This window comes from Primulina eburnea, chromosome 14, assembly GCF_022965805.1.
Source record: "Primulina eburnea isolate SZY01 chromosome 14, ASM2296580v1, whole genome shotgun sequence".
Lineage (NCBI taxonomy): Eukaryota > Viridiplantae > Streptophyta > Magnoliopsida > Lamiales > Gesneriaceae > Primulina > Primulina eburnea.
Genome location: NC_133114.1, coordinates 22,865,698 through 22,884,519, shown reverse-complemented (window position 1 = coordinate 22,884,519; position 18,822 = coordinate 22,865,698).

Genomic DNA, 18,822 nt, shown 5'->3' with positions numbered 1-18,822 from the left:
ACATAAAATAAGAATATTTAATATTTAATACCTTAAAAATATAGAGCTAAAACACTACCGAAGTTGAGCTCTTCGATTTTTCTTAATTTAACTTATTATGGCTAACTAAATCAAATCAACATTACCGTCACTAAATAATTGTTACTTTAATCTAATAAACCTCGAACAATTATAATTATTCCAAAACAATTCCCGAAGTTAACATTTGACAATCCTCAGACATAATACATTTAAATATAAATTTTTTACAGTCTTGTAAGTTCGAAAATCCCATTTACATAATTTTGAATTTTTCAAAAATTCCTACAAAATTTCATAAATTTGCATTTATATTTTCTATAAGATCTAAACATCTAAATAATAAATAATCAACACTAAAAATTGAAAACCCCCAATATAAAATCTGAAAATTCGAAATAATAACCAAATAAATTCCGAAAAATTATCAATACCTCCAATCGGCTCAAATATAGTAGCTACAATCATCAATTTAACATATATCAATTATTGGAATTCAGAAGAACCAAAATACACGCAAATTTCGAAACATTAAAATCTGAAATTACCTTTAAAATTCGAAATCTAATTTAGAACAATAAGAACGAGCTGTATTAAGTCTAACATTAAAATTTTCTCACGATTTCCGGTGAAAATGACGACCGATGGGCGACGGTCGATTTCAAGACGAAAAAGAAACTTCAAAAATTTGGTATTAAAAGAAAGTTTATGTCGCGGCTTTTCGAATCTACAATCGATTTTGAAAATCGACGACCGAGAGTGAAGTTACGGCCATTTCAAGTAACGAAAATTGTGATGGCTTGAGGGAGAAGAATGAAAATGTTACAGAGAGGGCAGAGAGTGAATAAGAAAGAGAAAATTGATTGGGGCCGGTCATCAAAATTTTAAAACAAAAGTACCTATTATTTTTTTAAAAAAAATTAATTGGGGTTATTGCCCAACCTAGACCCCAACCTAGCTCCGCCCTTGGCATCGAGGATGAATACCAATCCGAGGTAAAAATTTATAAGAGGTCGGAAAATCCAATCAAAGTGCTTGGCTCGAAGGACCAAATGTGATGGGTGAAATTTTATGACACCAAGGTTTTGTTTGTTTTATTTGGTAAATCATCTGTTGGGATATCGTATTCTCGCACCCAAGGCGCAGCGGGAGTTTAAAAATTTTGTTCTTGGGGATCGTGTGTTTAAAACATTCATAGGGTGTTCTACAATTATACCTTTGCGTTCTCAACGCTGGACTTCTAATTATTCCGGTGTTTAAGCGGATATAGTCCTTCTTGTATATATATTCTTACGAACGGCTCTTATCATTTGATCGCCTAGAAGACTGTTTTCCTCGCTTGGTTTGCACTAGAAAATTCAAATGATTTATGCGTTGAGACTGTAGCCTGATCTGAATTTCAAAACTCCGGAGACGGTGCGGTAACGACGAAGCAGTGGCGGAAGAAAGCTTGATGGCCGAAATCTTTCTTCTCAAAAATTGAAGTGGCTGTGACATCATGATTCTTAATCATGACCTTTTTCACTTATGATTCATAATAAACAATTAAGAAAATAATTATTGATTCTTAATCAATAATCAAGCAAACTAATTTGCTTTGTGGCCATAATTACCATCACCAATTTTTCATGTGGTGGCCGTGGGTTTCTTGTCAATTGAGGAAAGGAATTTTTGTGAAAAATTGTGGTATTCAATTATGAGTCCTAGTAGTGTATACATAGATGTTGACTCCTAATCCCATTAGGAGTCTCTCTCCCACAAGGACTCTAATAATTTCATTATATTAAAATTCTGATATAATTAATATATAATATATTCATTAAATTTTAATAATACATTATATAATAATACCATATACACATATTTTATATCACCATATAAAATATATATGTACATTAATTAAATTAAATAATCGTTATTTAATTTATAAATTAACTCTTAGATTAATTTAATTTTAGTCACATCTAGAACATATATGAGAATTTGTGCATGTTAGTAGTCACCACTACTAGTACAATCATTTAATTAGTAAATTCCAAATTCACTAAATAAATGATTTCGTACTCATTATAACCCTGATCGACGATCCGAGAGCGTCGATATGTCAAGGATACAAATCTTGTTCATATAACGAAAAATGAAAAATTTTGAATATAAAAATTTTCTTTTATCATATTGGGCAGCTGCCAGTTTTTGTGAATTCCTTCACAAAACAGACGGTTCAACCCTCCTTCTTTATTTAGCAATCATGATAACTTCCATTTCTTACATCCTATGGAATCAACTCATAAACTCATTTATAAGCTTCATGTTTGATCTGTATCAAACTATAGTCCCCAAATTTCAACTCCTTGAACTTTGAATTTCTCAACGAGAACACAGAATCCGATACTTATGTGGTCCTCAATGGTTCAAAGATACAGCTAGCCGTGGGTTCACATCACCATGTGATTCAGAATAAAATTTATTCTTATTAGGATTTACCTTAGTTAGACCCATTGTTTTCATCAACACTTTGATCAAGAATGTCAGAATTAATTTCTGATTGCACCCATCGGATTATGATAAGAGCATCTAGTAGCATCATCCCATGATCCCTTTAGTATCACTGATAGTGTCTGCAAGAATCTTTAGTCATGATTAGCGTACTGTACGGTCCCTTCAGCACATATATTCCGATCGAATATGTAGCCATTGGTATGTCGAGAGTCGGATATGAATTCGATAACGATGCAATTTATCTTTGAGTACTAATAGTGACATGGTATGTGCAACTAGGAAAACACATTTCCCTAAAGCACATTTCTTGCTCTGGCCAGAGACTTATCGCACTAATAACTCATTATATCACATATGATATCTTACCCCGTAGGCAAACGATGAATCCCCGACTACAATGCATTTGCTCCTGCGTATTTAGAAACTACACCAAACCTCGCCACCTGATAACCCTCAATGGAGTCGGTAAACGGATCAAAGTGCATGTTAGTATGTATAGCCCATACATTGTCCTGGGTCACAGGACTAATAGTGTACAACCATAAATGCGGACTATTCCACTCAATAAGTGAGAACCGCTTGGACAATCCGAGAGAGGGTTGTTCAGTGCATCATCATATGATCACTCATCTATGTGAATGAAAATCTTCATGCCCTTGCCAATTAAACATGTCGTTTACATAACAAACGTTAGTCTCGAGCTCGAGCGACCTTTATCCTTGTTTTAGGCTACTGATTTGACTAGATACATGTTTATAATATACGGTACCCTTACTAATGAGTTTCCTCATCTTACGTTGCGACACAGATCTCATGGTACCTATTGTATATTCAAGGACTTTATCTATGCAGATTGCATGTGTATACAGATAAAGTATAATGTCATAATCGAATAAAATCGTAAAATATTATTAAAATAAAGATTTTTTTACATTAAAATCAATAAAAGTCCTAGTCACAAGTTGGCTTCCAGGCACCTACTCTAACATCATCATCATACTTCCCCTGGTCACTTAATCACAAGGCAATGAATCTTCAATAAAGTTTCTCTCTCTTTTATATTTAAAACTTGTGTGTCGCATTGTACTTGAGTCACGTTCCCTTGCCAAGCAACCATTTGTGTGCATGTATATTTCTTTGTATGTTGCTCTTTTTGGTTTGTCAATGACGATTTAGGCCATATGCTGGACTACTCCTCCATGGCACTTGGATAAAACTGGATGACTTCAATGATGAATCAATCATATGACAACGAATGCAAACAAAAGTTAAGTTACAATCTCCTATTTGTTTGTTTTACTTCACTTGGGTCACATTAACCTATCTCCAATAGCCATCTGCGTGAATTTCATGCGGTGATTCTACTTGTTTGTTTTGTTTTAATGGCTTCTTATACATTGCGGTTGTGGAAGTTATTTTGATATGTGGATTTTATGTAGAAGTTGTCATTTGTTGGCCTATACTCCTCATTCCTCAATAATCCACTTAATATGAAACAAACATTCACTTTGTTAAAATAGACCCAAAACCTACTTGATATAATCGTTCTAACTTCTGAAAATGATAAAAATACATCTGTTGATAAGAGCAAAGTTTTGCACTTAAATCATCTAATGAATAGGCATGAAATGCTAGTGTTGAATGGAATTATGCGTTTTTTGGGTTGTTTTGAATGTCAATACAAAAACCTAGACAATATACCTATATCGAGAACAAATGATGTATAAGGCAGCAACAACTACATCCTAGCTCAGGAAGCACGCACAACCGCATGCCAAGGGAGACCGAACTGTGTGCGTACCTGCGCCACATCTAGCTCGTGCAGCCGCGCGAGCAGGATTGCGCGAAAATTACAGAGGCAGGCGCATAGCTACGCCACTTCCCGCACAGTCGCGCGCATGATGCGTGCAAAGACAGAATTTCAGAGTACATCGCATTTATAAAAGGACGGAAACCCTAGGGAGGAAATGGAGGAAAGAAAAAGAGTAAGAAAAGAAAAGGACACACTCGAAAAGTTGAAAGAAGAAGAGAGCGTAAGGCATGAAGCAATGGACAAAAAGAAACTCAAAGACAAAGATAGCATCATCATGGGACAGGGTTGCATACATGGATTCGAATGTTCTTTTCTGTTCTCAGAAAAAATATCTTGTTATTCAGCAATGTCGAAAAACATGAATTTTTGTTACCATTTTTCCTTCATGAACTAATTTGATTTATATAAAGGACGGCGTAGTTTGGTCGAATCTATATTTATGAATTGTTGATTTAAAATATGCAAATTTCTTCTTATTTTTAATTTTCAGAATTTTATTGCTTTCAATTACTTGATCAATAATTAAGCTGTCATATTTATTTGATATCTATCACTCGATAGAGAGGATTCAAATAGGACCATAGGAAAATCTATCGTTAGTGTTTAAAGAGTTTGGAAGACCTATAACTCCACGGAACCCATTATAAGAATTATTGTTTGCATTTTAATAGGGATATTGAAATGCTTTTAATTTTAATTTTAATTTATCATGTATATTTTTACTTATTCTAATTTTTTATTACTAAATAATTGTTCTATTCATTTTTTTATTTCAGAATCCAGATGAATGTGATACCAGAGTGATATCAATAATTGAAGAATATAGAATCGACAGCAAAGACGTTAATTTGTTATCAATGAATATGTATATTGTGTTGATATTGGTTAAAAGTTATTTGTAACGAATATTCATGTTGAATATTAAATTTTAGTTGTTAATATACAAAAATATTGTATTTGACTTTTTAAAAATTAAATCAATATTTTATATAATTCGAAAATATATAAATCTTAATTATGAAATTTTAATGCAATATATAATTTAACTGGTACAATGATGTATGATACAAATTTTTTTTAACTTCTTCAAAATAAAATCAATATCAATAATCTATAAATGTTAAATATTAAATTTTAGTTGTTGATATACAAACGCAATTTATTTGAATTTTTAAATTTTAAAACATTTTTTTTATATAATTCAAAAATATATAAATCTTATCAAATTTTAGTGCAATATATAATTTAATTGGCACAATGATACAAATTATATTTTTAGTATAATATAATTTTTTTAAACTTCTTCAAAAGAAAATCAATATCAATCATCATTCATGTTAAATATTAAATTTTATTCGCTGATATACAAAAGTATTGTATTTGACTTTTTAAAAAATAAATCAACATTTATATAATTCGAAAATATATATATCTTAATAATGAAATTTTAGTGCAATATATAATTTAATTGATACAGTGATACAAATATCTTCCAGTTCCAATCAAAATAATCTCAATTATAAAATTTCAATAAGAAGAATCATCATAATTTGAAACGTCTACTACTCATTTTCTTTAAAATATACTAAAAAAGTTTTTCTTATCCATCTACTGGAGCAACCTCTATAATCCATGCAAGCACAACCCTACTCGCGCCGCTCTATGCCATCCATGACACCGAAATGGCTAGCACCCTTCACTCTTTCCTTCCGGCCCTTGCACAGCCTGTATAAGACCATGACTAGACTCTCTTAGGACCATTGAACACATCCCAACAGCAGCTAAGAGTCGTGTACTTCTAGGAACCCTAGCCAAAAAACCCTAGCCCATGAAACTCAATTTGTTCATTCATATTGCTACCCTATCTTGTACAACGCTTAAACATGCACCTAAAGACCCTTTAACATGTGGAAAAACGTCCTTTCCCATAACCCTACCATGGCAGCCCCTTTGTACATCATAACCATAAGTTTTAATACATAAAAATCAAAGTTTTGGTATGCTCAAGCCATAAAAACGAAAATACATGGAGGGATTCATATTTTTCATGCTCACATGATTAAGCATACATAATATAGTGTGAAAAATGAGTAAAGGAAGATTAAGGCGTTCCTTTACGTTTTAAAACGATCGAAATACAAATATCGTAGTTGTGGAACGTCAGTGACGAAGGGAGGACGATTTACATTTATTTTCTACCCTTTTTCTTGTCAAAATCCCACAAAAAATCCACCTCGGGATGAGAGGGAGTCGGGTGATCATTGTTGAAAGAAAGAACGATGACTAAATTTGAAGAACGAATAAATAAAAAAAACAAAACTTTCCTTACCCAAGAGATATGTGTTTCGGCCCTCCACCTCAAGAGTTACGTGAATGTGTCTGTGCGTGTAGATGTGGTTGTGTGCGTTTAGGAGTCTTTCTTTTATTATTATTATTTTTTTAGAATTAATAAAAAGCTTCTTTAATCACTTAATTAATGAACTTAATTAAACCTAGCTTTTTAAATAATTAATTAGGTCTATTAAGATTAATAAAATCATTAGATGGCTCTCTTAATTAAACCTAGGTTTTCGGGCATTACATTAGTTAAATTGCTAAAATATTTTTTTAATTCCAATCTGTGTTGTGATGACAAATTCTCATGGTAATATGAAGTTCATCATTGTTGAGAGCAGACAATGAAATATATTGTTGTATTTTGAACTGTCTCGTCATCCGATTGGGACGATGTATCTCCACGATTTCAAAGGAAATGAGAGCATAAACACATTGTCATATTTTGTTGTCGTATGAATCAATAATTGTTTTTACATCTATGTCATTTTTCTTGTAAATGATCCAGTTAAACTACACAAAAAAGTTAAAATTTAAAATTCATATAATTATTACATAATTTAAATGATCCAAAAATACATCATCATTGTTCATACAATCAACACAGTCTATTATTCTTACTGCATGAGTCAATGAATGTCTGTAACTAAATACATTTTTCCACCTATAATTTAACAAATATGATTACATATTGAATTTTTTAAATAATTATAGATTATATTTGGACAACAAATTAAAATATTATCGTGCACCATATGGAACAACTAGAAAAATATCATCGGGTTGACTTGGAGGCGCAATAACTGTTAACCCATCTCGGTCAGGATTAACCAATTTAATCCTGCTCTATGTCTATACCTAATAATAATAACAGTAAAAAGACATATGTTGTATGAAATAATAAAAATAGAATATCTATACTTGCAGGATATATAAAGGTCCAACTATTGTAGATTTTCTTATACGTGTTGAATTGCACAACTCGCGGTATATGAATACTCAAACTGCACTTTACCAACTGTAAGATATTACACGGTCAATATCATGCAGTAGTTGAAAAACATGAGTCTAGCTAGTCCACCCTTCTTGATAATCCAGGAATAGTATTCCTCCAATAATCATGAATGCTACACAATAGGTATATTTGATGAATTCTACTTCCAAACTATTACCATCAACAAGGATAGAAATGTAGTGATCATGTAGTGCAATAACAGACAAATGACCACGTTCAAAATGCAATGATGATGGCGCAAATCCCAACAAGTCGAGACATATATGTTGTCATTGAACAACTCTATATGAAACATCTATTCCAGTCACCATCAATTGTTAGACCCCAAATTATCGAAACATCTTGTCATGTTATAATCGCTTCACCACAACGAAAATGAAATGTAGGTCTCTCGTGTCGTCGTCATACAACAAGAGTAATAATCAAATGATTGTCAAACATTCGAAAACCTAATTGTAAAACCCCATAAAATCTCATATGATTTATGTAAGTAAGGATATGATTGTGTAAATAATTTTCAACATATAACATCCAAACCAGATTTTTCGATCTCTTAACTCTTAAAATATCATCAACAGTTTCGGAAAAAATTATTGCTGACATATGTGTTGCTTGTAAGCAGAGAACAATGGATCTTCTCGGCCTCAATCATTCTAAAATAAGATGTCAAATCATTAAGTTAATACAAAATTTTCTAATAACAAATAAAATAACACATATAAAATTTAATTGAAAAAATTATTAAGCATGAATTAGAAAATAATATAATACTTAATAATAAAAATTCAATCTTCACTTTTCATATAAACAAATACTTGTTTTTTTATGGACAAATACTTATTCTTATTTTTTCGTTTAATTATTTTACTCTTCGTTCTCTTTATTTATAATAAAGTTTTTTGAACACAGTTTCGTTCCCGAAATTATTACTTCAACGTTAGATTGGATCTCATGTGAGACCGTCTCACGGATCATAATCTGTGAGACGGGTCAAATATATCCATATTCACAATAAAAAGTAATACTTTTAGCATAAAAAGTAATACTTTTTCATAGGTGACTCAAATAAGAGATCCGTCTCACAAATACGACCCGCGAGACCGTCTCACACAAGTTTTTGCCTCAACGTTAATGTAAGGTCCGCCACATTTGGTGGCGTTTTGCTGTATTCGTGCAAAACGCTATCATACACAGTATTTTTAAAATAATTTTTTTTAAAAAATTTAATAATAAAAAAACCCTTAATCGTGAGGAAGTGAAAAAGAGAGTGAGTTTCTCAGATAAATTTTAAAGTTAATTTGTTTGAATAAAAAAAAATTATTAATAAAAAAACACTTAATCATGAGGAAGTGAAAAAGAATACGAGTTTCTCAGATAAATTTTAAAGTTAATTTGTTTGAATAAAAGTTCAATTTTAAATTAAAATAATAAATAATTTATAATATAATTTTTATTTAAAAAAAAGCCCTAAAGGCATTGCAATAAAACGTGGGTTTGAATTGAATAATATGAAAAACGAGATTAATGGAGAAGATGACAGTGAATTAGAATCCGAAAAACCTAAACAATTAGTAGCATTGCAGAGAATTATTAAACTTATGATTTTTTAAAATTATTTATTTTTTAAAAATTGAAAATTTATATGTTAAAATATTGTTAATACCCTTAAGTTTTGGTGATTGACAAAATCAAAATAACACCTAACTGTTTCAGGAAATAATCGTAATTTATCTTGTATAACAGGAACACTTGAAACCGCTTGGATCTCAACTGCTTGCAGCAGCTTGAAGAGTTTCAACCGTTTGAAGTTTTCCCACAGACTACTTAAAGGTTTCAACCGCTTCATTTAAAGAAGCTATTTATTGAACACTCAATTAAGAACATTCTCTGACCGGCTTAGGATATTCAATAGTTTTGCACCACAACAAGTCAATCATATCTTGCTCCAGTCTCGATAAATATCTTCAATAATGTCACTATCCCAAAATAAAAAAATCGTTCAAATATCATACAAGTTCTGATGAAGCTAACAATTACCACAAAAAAGATATCTAACAACAACTTTTCAGATGAACATGACTCAAAGCTGGACAAGAAAAGAGAAAATAAATGTTTTAGCAAATGATAATAACACATCACTTCCACGCTACAGGTTTACGTTACATACCTTTTGCCGACCGTTGTACTGATGGCCTATATAAATGAAGAGTTGAATAATGCAAAGCAGCCCGCTGACTTTTGTTTACAATATACAAGCTTTTCAACTGCTACATTGCCACATCACTAAGCTTGCATATCTGAAGATCTTGAGCGCACTAAAAGTTCCATACTTCATCGCTCATCAAGCATGCACTCATCAAAAATATATTTGATCATTCAAAGATCAACCTCATGCTACTCAAAACATATTGTTTTTTATATCATTAACCTTTGGTTATTTGATTTACTCATTGGTCTGGTGAACCGAGGATTCTTAAATATCCAGAAGTGTAAAGTGATGACTAAGAGTTCCAAAAGAGATAGTGTGATAAGTCCTGATTGGAGTGGGCTGGTGCAACAGTTTGCAAAACCAAATTCTTTTAGTGGAATCCTTCCTAAAGACGAAGAGGGGATGACGTAGGATTTTTATCTCCGAACATCCATAAAATCCCGTGTCTTTACTTTCTGCAAACACTTACATTTTGAGCCATTTCTTGTTAACAAGCTTGCCAAGCGGTTGTAGGTATAATTAGAAATTTTGAACTGTTTTGCGAACTTTTCAAGTTGTTCTTATTTCTAACCATTCGAGAAAAGTTTCAACCACCTAAAAACTATTGAAAACAAATTTTAAAAACATCAAATTCTTAAAGAGTTTATCCATCTCCCTTCTAAACTCTTTCTCGATCCTAATATTATGTATTTAGTTTTAATTTTTATAAGCTAATCTGTTATTTTTGCTTGATTTGATGTAATTAAAACTACAGTAATAATTAAAACTATTTTTATGTTTAATTTTATGATAATTAAACTCATTAAAAATTTTAAATTTTGAAGTTTGACTGTGACGCTTCATCCACTAATTGCTTTTAAAACCTTGTCAAATCAGCTTATGATTAGACAAAGGGAGACTTGCTTTTAAATCCTCAACAACATTTTTAAATGTGTGTTCGATCAATGTTAGATCAAAATTTTCTTTGCAATTCCCGAAACACAAAAAAAAATGTATTTGCATTCCATGAGATCATAATAATTTTTCAGATGATCAAATTTGGTATAAAACATTGAAAATATGGAATATATATATATATATATATATATATATATATATATATATATATATATATATATTGTAGAACAAAGTGTTTGAGATTTGGTACAAAAGAAAAAATTTGAGTATAAAATCGGAGCATTTATATTATCATTATATTTATACTTGTTTGTGTGCTTTAATATCATATATTAGTACCATATCTGAGTATACTGAAATATCATATATTAATACTATATTTTTAATTTTTGTACCAATTTTCATCCGAAAAATACAAATGTCATTAATACCAGAATTTGGTATACATTTTTTGGTAATAGAAAATAAATATAACAATGTTAGATCTGAAACATTTAATACGCAAATATCATATATAAATTCAGATTGTATATATTTTGTACCGAATTTTTATCCGAAAAAATATGTGTCATTAATAACAAATTTTTTTATACATGTTTAAGTACTCGAAAATCATATATTAGTATATAAAACTCAAATGTCATATATTAATCACAGTTATTCAAGGTTTTGTGCCAAATTTTAATCTGAAAAGTCGTGTCATTAATATTAAAATTAATTATACCTATTTGGGTAATAAAAATAATATATCAATGTCAAATATAAAACATTTAATTCTGAGTTATCATATTGAAAGGAATATTTTATTTCTAGTTAATTTTTGTCCTTTATGTAAATTGAAAAATAAGAGTTTTGCATTTCTATACTAATTTGACTTGATCTAATAATAACATTTATTCCTAAACTTGATTGACCTAATCTAATCTTGTTGTTTATCTCTATGATTTGTTTTTGGTATTTGTCTCTAAGATATAATATCTTAGATTTAAATATAATCTTATTCCTAATAAACTCTTGTTTCCATGTTTGTAGGATTTTGTTCTTATGAAAAGATATTTAGATCAAGATATGAAGATATATATAGATGGAATATTGAGAGAAGAACTGGAAGACTTGGAGAGGACTTTTACGCAATTGTTGGAGTCTTTCTGAACTTGCGCAAATGCAATATTGGAGATTTTCGTGTGAAGATTTTGTGTGATTGATTCACAAAATTTTCGTGTTGCTGATTGGTGTTGAAGATGTCAACACCAGATCACAACACTAACTTCTGATACACAACATATTAATTTCATGTACATTTATGATCAACTGACCTTTCAAGTGGTATCAGAGCCAACACTTAATACACAAAGTGATTGATCCTGTTTTACATTTGTTTTTACTGGAAATATGACAGTAGCTCAATGGACGCATTGGCTTCAAGTGTTGCCTTTATACCACCGGTCTTGGATGGATCGAATTATGCGTTTTGAAAAGTCATGATGAGGATGTACATAAAATCCATCAAGGAAAGAGCTTGGCAACGAGTTCTAGATGGTTGGTCACCACCAAGAATTTTCGATGCAAATGGTGACAGCCGAGTCAAGCCTGAGAATGCATGGAATAATGATGTAATGCCCAAGAAGTATAGAATTGATAAACCAAGATTATTAATCGTTATTAACGTGAGACTCGGAAGATATGAAAGCGCATGACATGCAATGAGGGAAGAAAAGACATGAGAAAATAGGGTTTGCAAGACCGCACCCGCGCCCAGAACAGTAGTGCACCCGCGGTCATGCAATTGTGGATTTTTGCAAGAAAGGTCGAAGCATCACCGCACCCGTGGTGCAACCAAGACCGCACCCGCGGTGCATGGACAGAAAGTTGGCAAATTTTATTCGAGGCGACACCGCACCCGCGGTAAGAACAAGACCGCACTCGCGGTGGTGGTACCGCACCTGCGGTCTAAGATGTACCGCACCCGCGGTAGATGTCCAGTAGGTACGAGTTTTGCTACTGGAGTTGGAGCGCACCCGCGGTGCTAGCCAGAGCGCACCCGCGGTGATGACACCGCACCCGCGGTAATGATAACACCGCACCCGCGGTCGAAGCTTTCGGAAAAAGGAAGGATAGACATTGCATGAGCGCACCCCCGCTCCTTGCATTACCGCACCCGCGGTCATGCGTGTAACAAGAAGAATGAGGCCACGTTTTGCATGGCATGCAAGCTATATATATAGATGGATTCGTGTCTTCCTCTCACTTTTCAAGCAAAAATCGACAGATGAGGGAGAAAGTTTAGTTCTTGAGTTTAGAATTTGGTTTACGAAGAATCCGTGTGTCAGAACTCGAATCCGAAATCGGTATTGAACTCCTTTCGACTAAATCTATACAAGGACGTAAGTTTTGTTACGTTTTGAGATGTTTTGAATTTATGATGTTGTCAGAACTGTATATGATTCAGATATGGTGTTTCTACTACCGTAGACATTGTATAATCGAAGACAGATTTAAGAATAAGTTGGTTATACAATTGTTATGAATTTTAGAAGACATTGACGTAGAATTCACACTAAATGGTAGTATTCTTAATTGAAGAATGAATAGATGATTATTCTTGTATGTTTGGATAGATTATTCCGTAGATATGTGAAGTCAGATCGAAGAAAGAATACAGTATGTCTGTGTGTTGTATTTCAGCATCCCTGAAGATGTATTTGTTAGGTATTCATATGCTGGAACAGATTGATCAGATTATGTACTGAGTTGAGTATTGATCAGAACAGATTGGTTTTTGAGTTACACATTGATACAGTGTATTTGTATTGTCATTTCAGATCGGATATGGACAGACTGGACTTCGAGACTTCGTCTTCCTCATACGGGGACGACAAAGGTATAATTCATGTGATATTCGGGAAGAAACAACTCAATTGAGATCACTACTTGAGTTGCCCAATAAATCACATACTAGATTCTTGTTTATGTTTTATATGATTATGCTTTGTTTACTGATTGTATTCATGCATTTAAGATAGGACAGTTTGGAGATCAGCCAGACTGCTAGACGTTCGGTGATATCACAGCTTAGGAGAAGATCACCTCTCCTATTGTAGATGTGGATACAGATCAGACCGAAGTCTAGGAATAAGACGTACAATCACCCCGAGTGGTAGGGTAGGTGATAGATCGTCTTATTCACACCGGGATCCCTAGAGTTATAGATCGAGTCAAGTCTAGACATGATTTGATTAGGACTTCATGCTTATATGGATGTGGCTCCTAGATCATTGGACCCATCGTTATTGCTTCCAGTTGTGCTAGCATGTTTTATGAATTAGTTTGTTTATATACATGCTTACCATGTTTTATACTGGGATTTATTCTCACCGGAGTTATCCGGCTGGTGTCTTGTTTGTATGTGTGCATGACATCAGGGGAGGCAGGATCGAGGTCACGAAGATGATGAGAGAAGACGAGTTTAGCGTGGTGATTCCGGACTTACAATAGATTGGATTTTACTACTAGAATTTTAGTAGTGAACCTTAGATTAGAATGTTGTACATTATTGTATTTTTAATACTGAATTGTATTTTATATACAGACATGTATAGTATTTAGATTCCATTACCTTCCGCAGTTATATAATTTAAAAAGAAAAATTTTAGACCCTGTTTATCAGAACAGATAATTAAATCCCAACGATGATTAAGAACTTGATTAGCGTCCGGGTCCCCACAACAGGTGGTATCAGAGCGAGAGATCCTTTAGATTAAGATAGTCAGAACTGATAGATCCTTTAGACCGAGTTAGATTGAGATAGAAGAGAATGAGCGGGGTAGATTGAATTTTCTTCCTTGCATGTGATTGCTAGCATGAGATTTACGTCAATGTTGATTTGCATGATGTGTGCTAGCATGATTTATTGCTTTCCCTATTACATGTTGTCTATATCTGAGTTGATTGCAGCATGTAATTGTTAAGCCTGAATCAGAACCGAGTCTGGATCAGAGGTATATGATCAGAGGAGGGCTAAGACATATTGTATAGATTATGTACTATTCTGTTTGATTATCAGATATACCGCCTCGAAGAATTTCAGAAAAGAGCAGTACTTCTTCTGAACAGATGGATGTATTCGAAACCCAGCTAGAAGAAAAGATGAAAGAATTTCAGTTATTGCAGCCGCCGATTCTGAGTGGTACCGAGACATCCGAAGATTGTCAGAATTGGTTTGATGATATAGAGATTTTGTTTGATTTACTTGATTGTACGGATGAACAGAGAGTTAAAATGGTACCTTATCAGTTACGAGAAGCCGCCAGGAATTGGTGGATTACCAGTAGAAGAATGTGGGAACAGAGAGGTACGGTGATTTCGTGGGAAATATTTAGAACTGAATTTTATCGACGATTTTTCTCAGTCTCGTACCGAGAGGACAAGAAAGCAGAGTTTGAGAATTTAAGCCAAGATCAATTGAATATTGATGAATATATTGCCAAATTCTCTACTCTACTGCATTTTGCTCCTCAGATAGCTGGAAATGATGAAGCTATAGTGAATCAGTTCATCAGAGGGTTGAATTCGGAGGTAGTTGCATTTATGAATCTGCAGCGACCTTACCATTTTGCTGATATCTTGAGTAGAGCGAAGAGAGCCGAGGCAAGTCTGATTAGACAATTGACACGGCTGTGTGTGAAGCAACCCCAGACACAGCAATCCCCTCTTCGATATGAGCGTGGCAGTACGAGTGGGAAACAAGATTTGCTGAAAACTCGTAAGAAGCCATTCAAGAAGTTGGGAAGTGGTTCCTCCAGTTCAAGTGGTTCCATCACAAGCCATACTGATGTCTATTGTAGGACTTGCGGAGGGAGACATTCTTCAGAGCAATGCCAAGGAGTGCTTGGTAGATGCAATATTTGTAAACAGCTGGGGCATTTTGCTAAAGTTTGTCCCCAGAGATGGTCTCGAAGATCTTAGGGAACATCGTTTGTTTGAGAAACAGACCCAGAATCCACAACAGGTACTATTCTTTATAATTCGATTGCATATGTATTGATATATACTACTGCATTCCCTACGATTATCTTAGACTGAAGTGCATTGATATATGATGTATCTGTGGGGTTTGTTTGTACTGTGGTATTGATTCTTATTTGTTGGGAAAGAAAGAGTGATATCAGAAATTTCTACAGTAAGATAAGAATAAGATTGAGTTAGATTATAATGTACTTGTGTCTTTTGATTCGACTGCATTATTGATGTTAATATGCTAAACAAGTACAGAACTATTATAGATTCCAGTCGGGAAAGTACAAGATTCAGACCAGATATGGCTGATGAGTAGAGATTTCACAGTAAGGATTCTAGATTTCGAATTCCTTTGATACCTGTGTTGTATATGACTCGATTAATACAGAAAGGAACAGATAGTATCTTTATGTATTCAGTAGATTGACTGAAATCGAACATAGCATTGGCAGATTTGCTAATGATGTACAAATTAACTGATCTTGCCCAGATAAGATTTTAGAATTGCTTTATATCAGAAAGATAGATTTCAGAATTGAATTCAGATCAGATATTGATTATTGTTTTAGAATTCAGCATAGAATGACATTGAATGTACAGAATGATACAGAATGAACTGAAAGATCAATAAAAGAGTACCGACCAGGAGTTATATCTGATTTAGTATTGCTCTTTGGCATGTTTTAGTATATTCAGAGATGTTCTGATGATTTTATGCTTGTTATACTTGTGAGATTTTGATATTGCAGCATTTGATTGATTGTATTGAATAATTGAAGATTGTGTTAAATATTCAGAGAACTATGATCATTGTATACAGAAATGGGTCAGGTATGAATCCAGTATGCAGTTATTGATACAGTGTTTATTCAGAATATACAGTATCTGAAGATCGGTTGATTTAGACAATTAAGACAGAAAGATCAGGAATTCCAGAAATGTCAGAAATTTATTACCTGCAGATTATCTTATTCTGATTATTTTATTCTCTTATTGTTATATATCTGCTGAGTATTGTTATTGTTCTACATCAGTATTTGTGATATCTTATATTGTTGGGAGCATATGTTATTTGCAGATGAGATAGAGCAGTTGATCTGGGCAGTATGAGGATTGGTCATATAGCCAGAATTTACAGTTGCTTGATTTTGTTATTTTATGAGTTTTCTTAAACTCACTAGATCTGTATAGGTTCTTTCTATTCTGAATCTGATGTAATATTACTGTTATTGTGAATCAGTGTTGGTACAGTTTATTGTAACCAGTTGAGTGTACATCAGTTCAGGAATCAGAGGGTTCAGAATTGTATTTTGCTAATCAGAAAAGAACATCGATCAGAATTAACAGATCTGTGATTTTGTGTTGGATGGGACTGATTTTATGATATCAACATGTTTCAGAATTATTTACAGATTTTGATATTGATAGTCAGAGCCGAATACCAGGTAGGTATTTCTTTCTTAATTTATGTTATTAACTGAGTGTTTATACAACATGGTTCGAATCTGAATTCACAGATAACGTCAGAACTGAACAGTTATGGATTCAGTTTTCATTCAGATAGTTGAGAATGTATGATATTCGGACAGACAGTCAGAAGGGGTTATCCAGATATTGGAAGACTTTGGGTACAGCTGTAGTGCTGGATGTTAGCACTATACAGCTTTAGTGCTGAAGGTTAACACTCGTACTTATGAATTATTGTCACTGTATGAATTACTATATGACAATAGCTGTTAAGATAGTTCAGATGGACAGACTTAGGAAACCAACGTTGGATGATGACGATTGGTATTTGAAGCTGAAGATGGTATATGTCCTTGATTGGGATAAACAGACTGGGTAACACTACTGGCATTGGGTTGTTATGAGCTGTAGATTGGTTTATACGGACGTGTATAGCCAGTAATTCGAGACTGATTCTGTCAGAAGAATTGAAGAAGTTTTATGACATGACACTTAACGAATTCTTATTCCAGACTGGAATTAGATATGGGAGTTTAGTTTAAACTCTGTGATACATTTCTTCTGATATCTTTGAATTGATTGTTGAGAGTTCGAGGACGAACTCAGATCTAAGAGGGGGAGAAATGTAATGCCCAAGAAGTATAGAATTGATAAACCAAGATTATTAATCGTTATTAACGTGAGACTCGGAAGATATGAAAACGCATGACATGCAATGAGGGAAGAAAAGACATGAGAAAATAGGGTTTGCAAGACCGCACCCGCGCCCAAAACAGGAGTGCACCCGCGGTCATGCAATTGTGGATTTTTGCAAGAAAGGTCGAAGCATCACCGCACCCGCGGTGCATGGACAGAAAGTTGGCAAATTTTATTCGAGGCGACACCGCACCCGCGGTAAGAACAAGACCGCACTCGCGGTGGTGGTACCGCACCTGCGGTCTAAGATGTACCGCACCCGCGGTAGATGTCCAGTAGGTACGAGTTTTGCTACTGGAGTTGGAGCGCACCCGCGGTGCTAGCCAGAGCGCACCCGCGGTGATGACACCGCACCCGCGGTAATGATAACACCGCACCCGCGGTCGAAGCTTTCGGAAAAAGGAAGGATAGACATTGCATGAGCGCACCCGCGCTCCTTGCACTACCGCACCCGCGGTCATGCGTGTAACAATAAGAATGAGGCCACGTTTTGCATGGCATGCAAGCTATATATATATATAGATGGATTCGTGTCTTCCTCTCACTTTTCAAGCAAAAATCGACAGATGTGGGAGAAAGTTTAGTTCTTGAGTTTAGAATTTGGTTTACGAAGAATCCGTGTGTCAGAACTCGAATCCGAAAGCGGTATTGAACTCCTTTCGACTAAAGCTATACAAGGACGTAAGTTTTGTTACGTTTTGAGATGTTTTGAATTTATGATCTTGTCAGAACTGTATATGATTCAGATATGGTGTTTCTACTACCGTAGACATTGTATAATCGTAGACAGATTTAAGAATAAGTTGGTTATACAATTGTTATGAATTTTAGAAGATACTGACTGAGAATTCACACTAA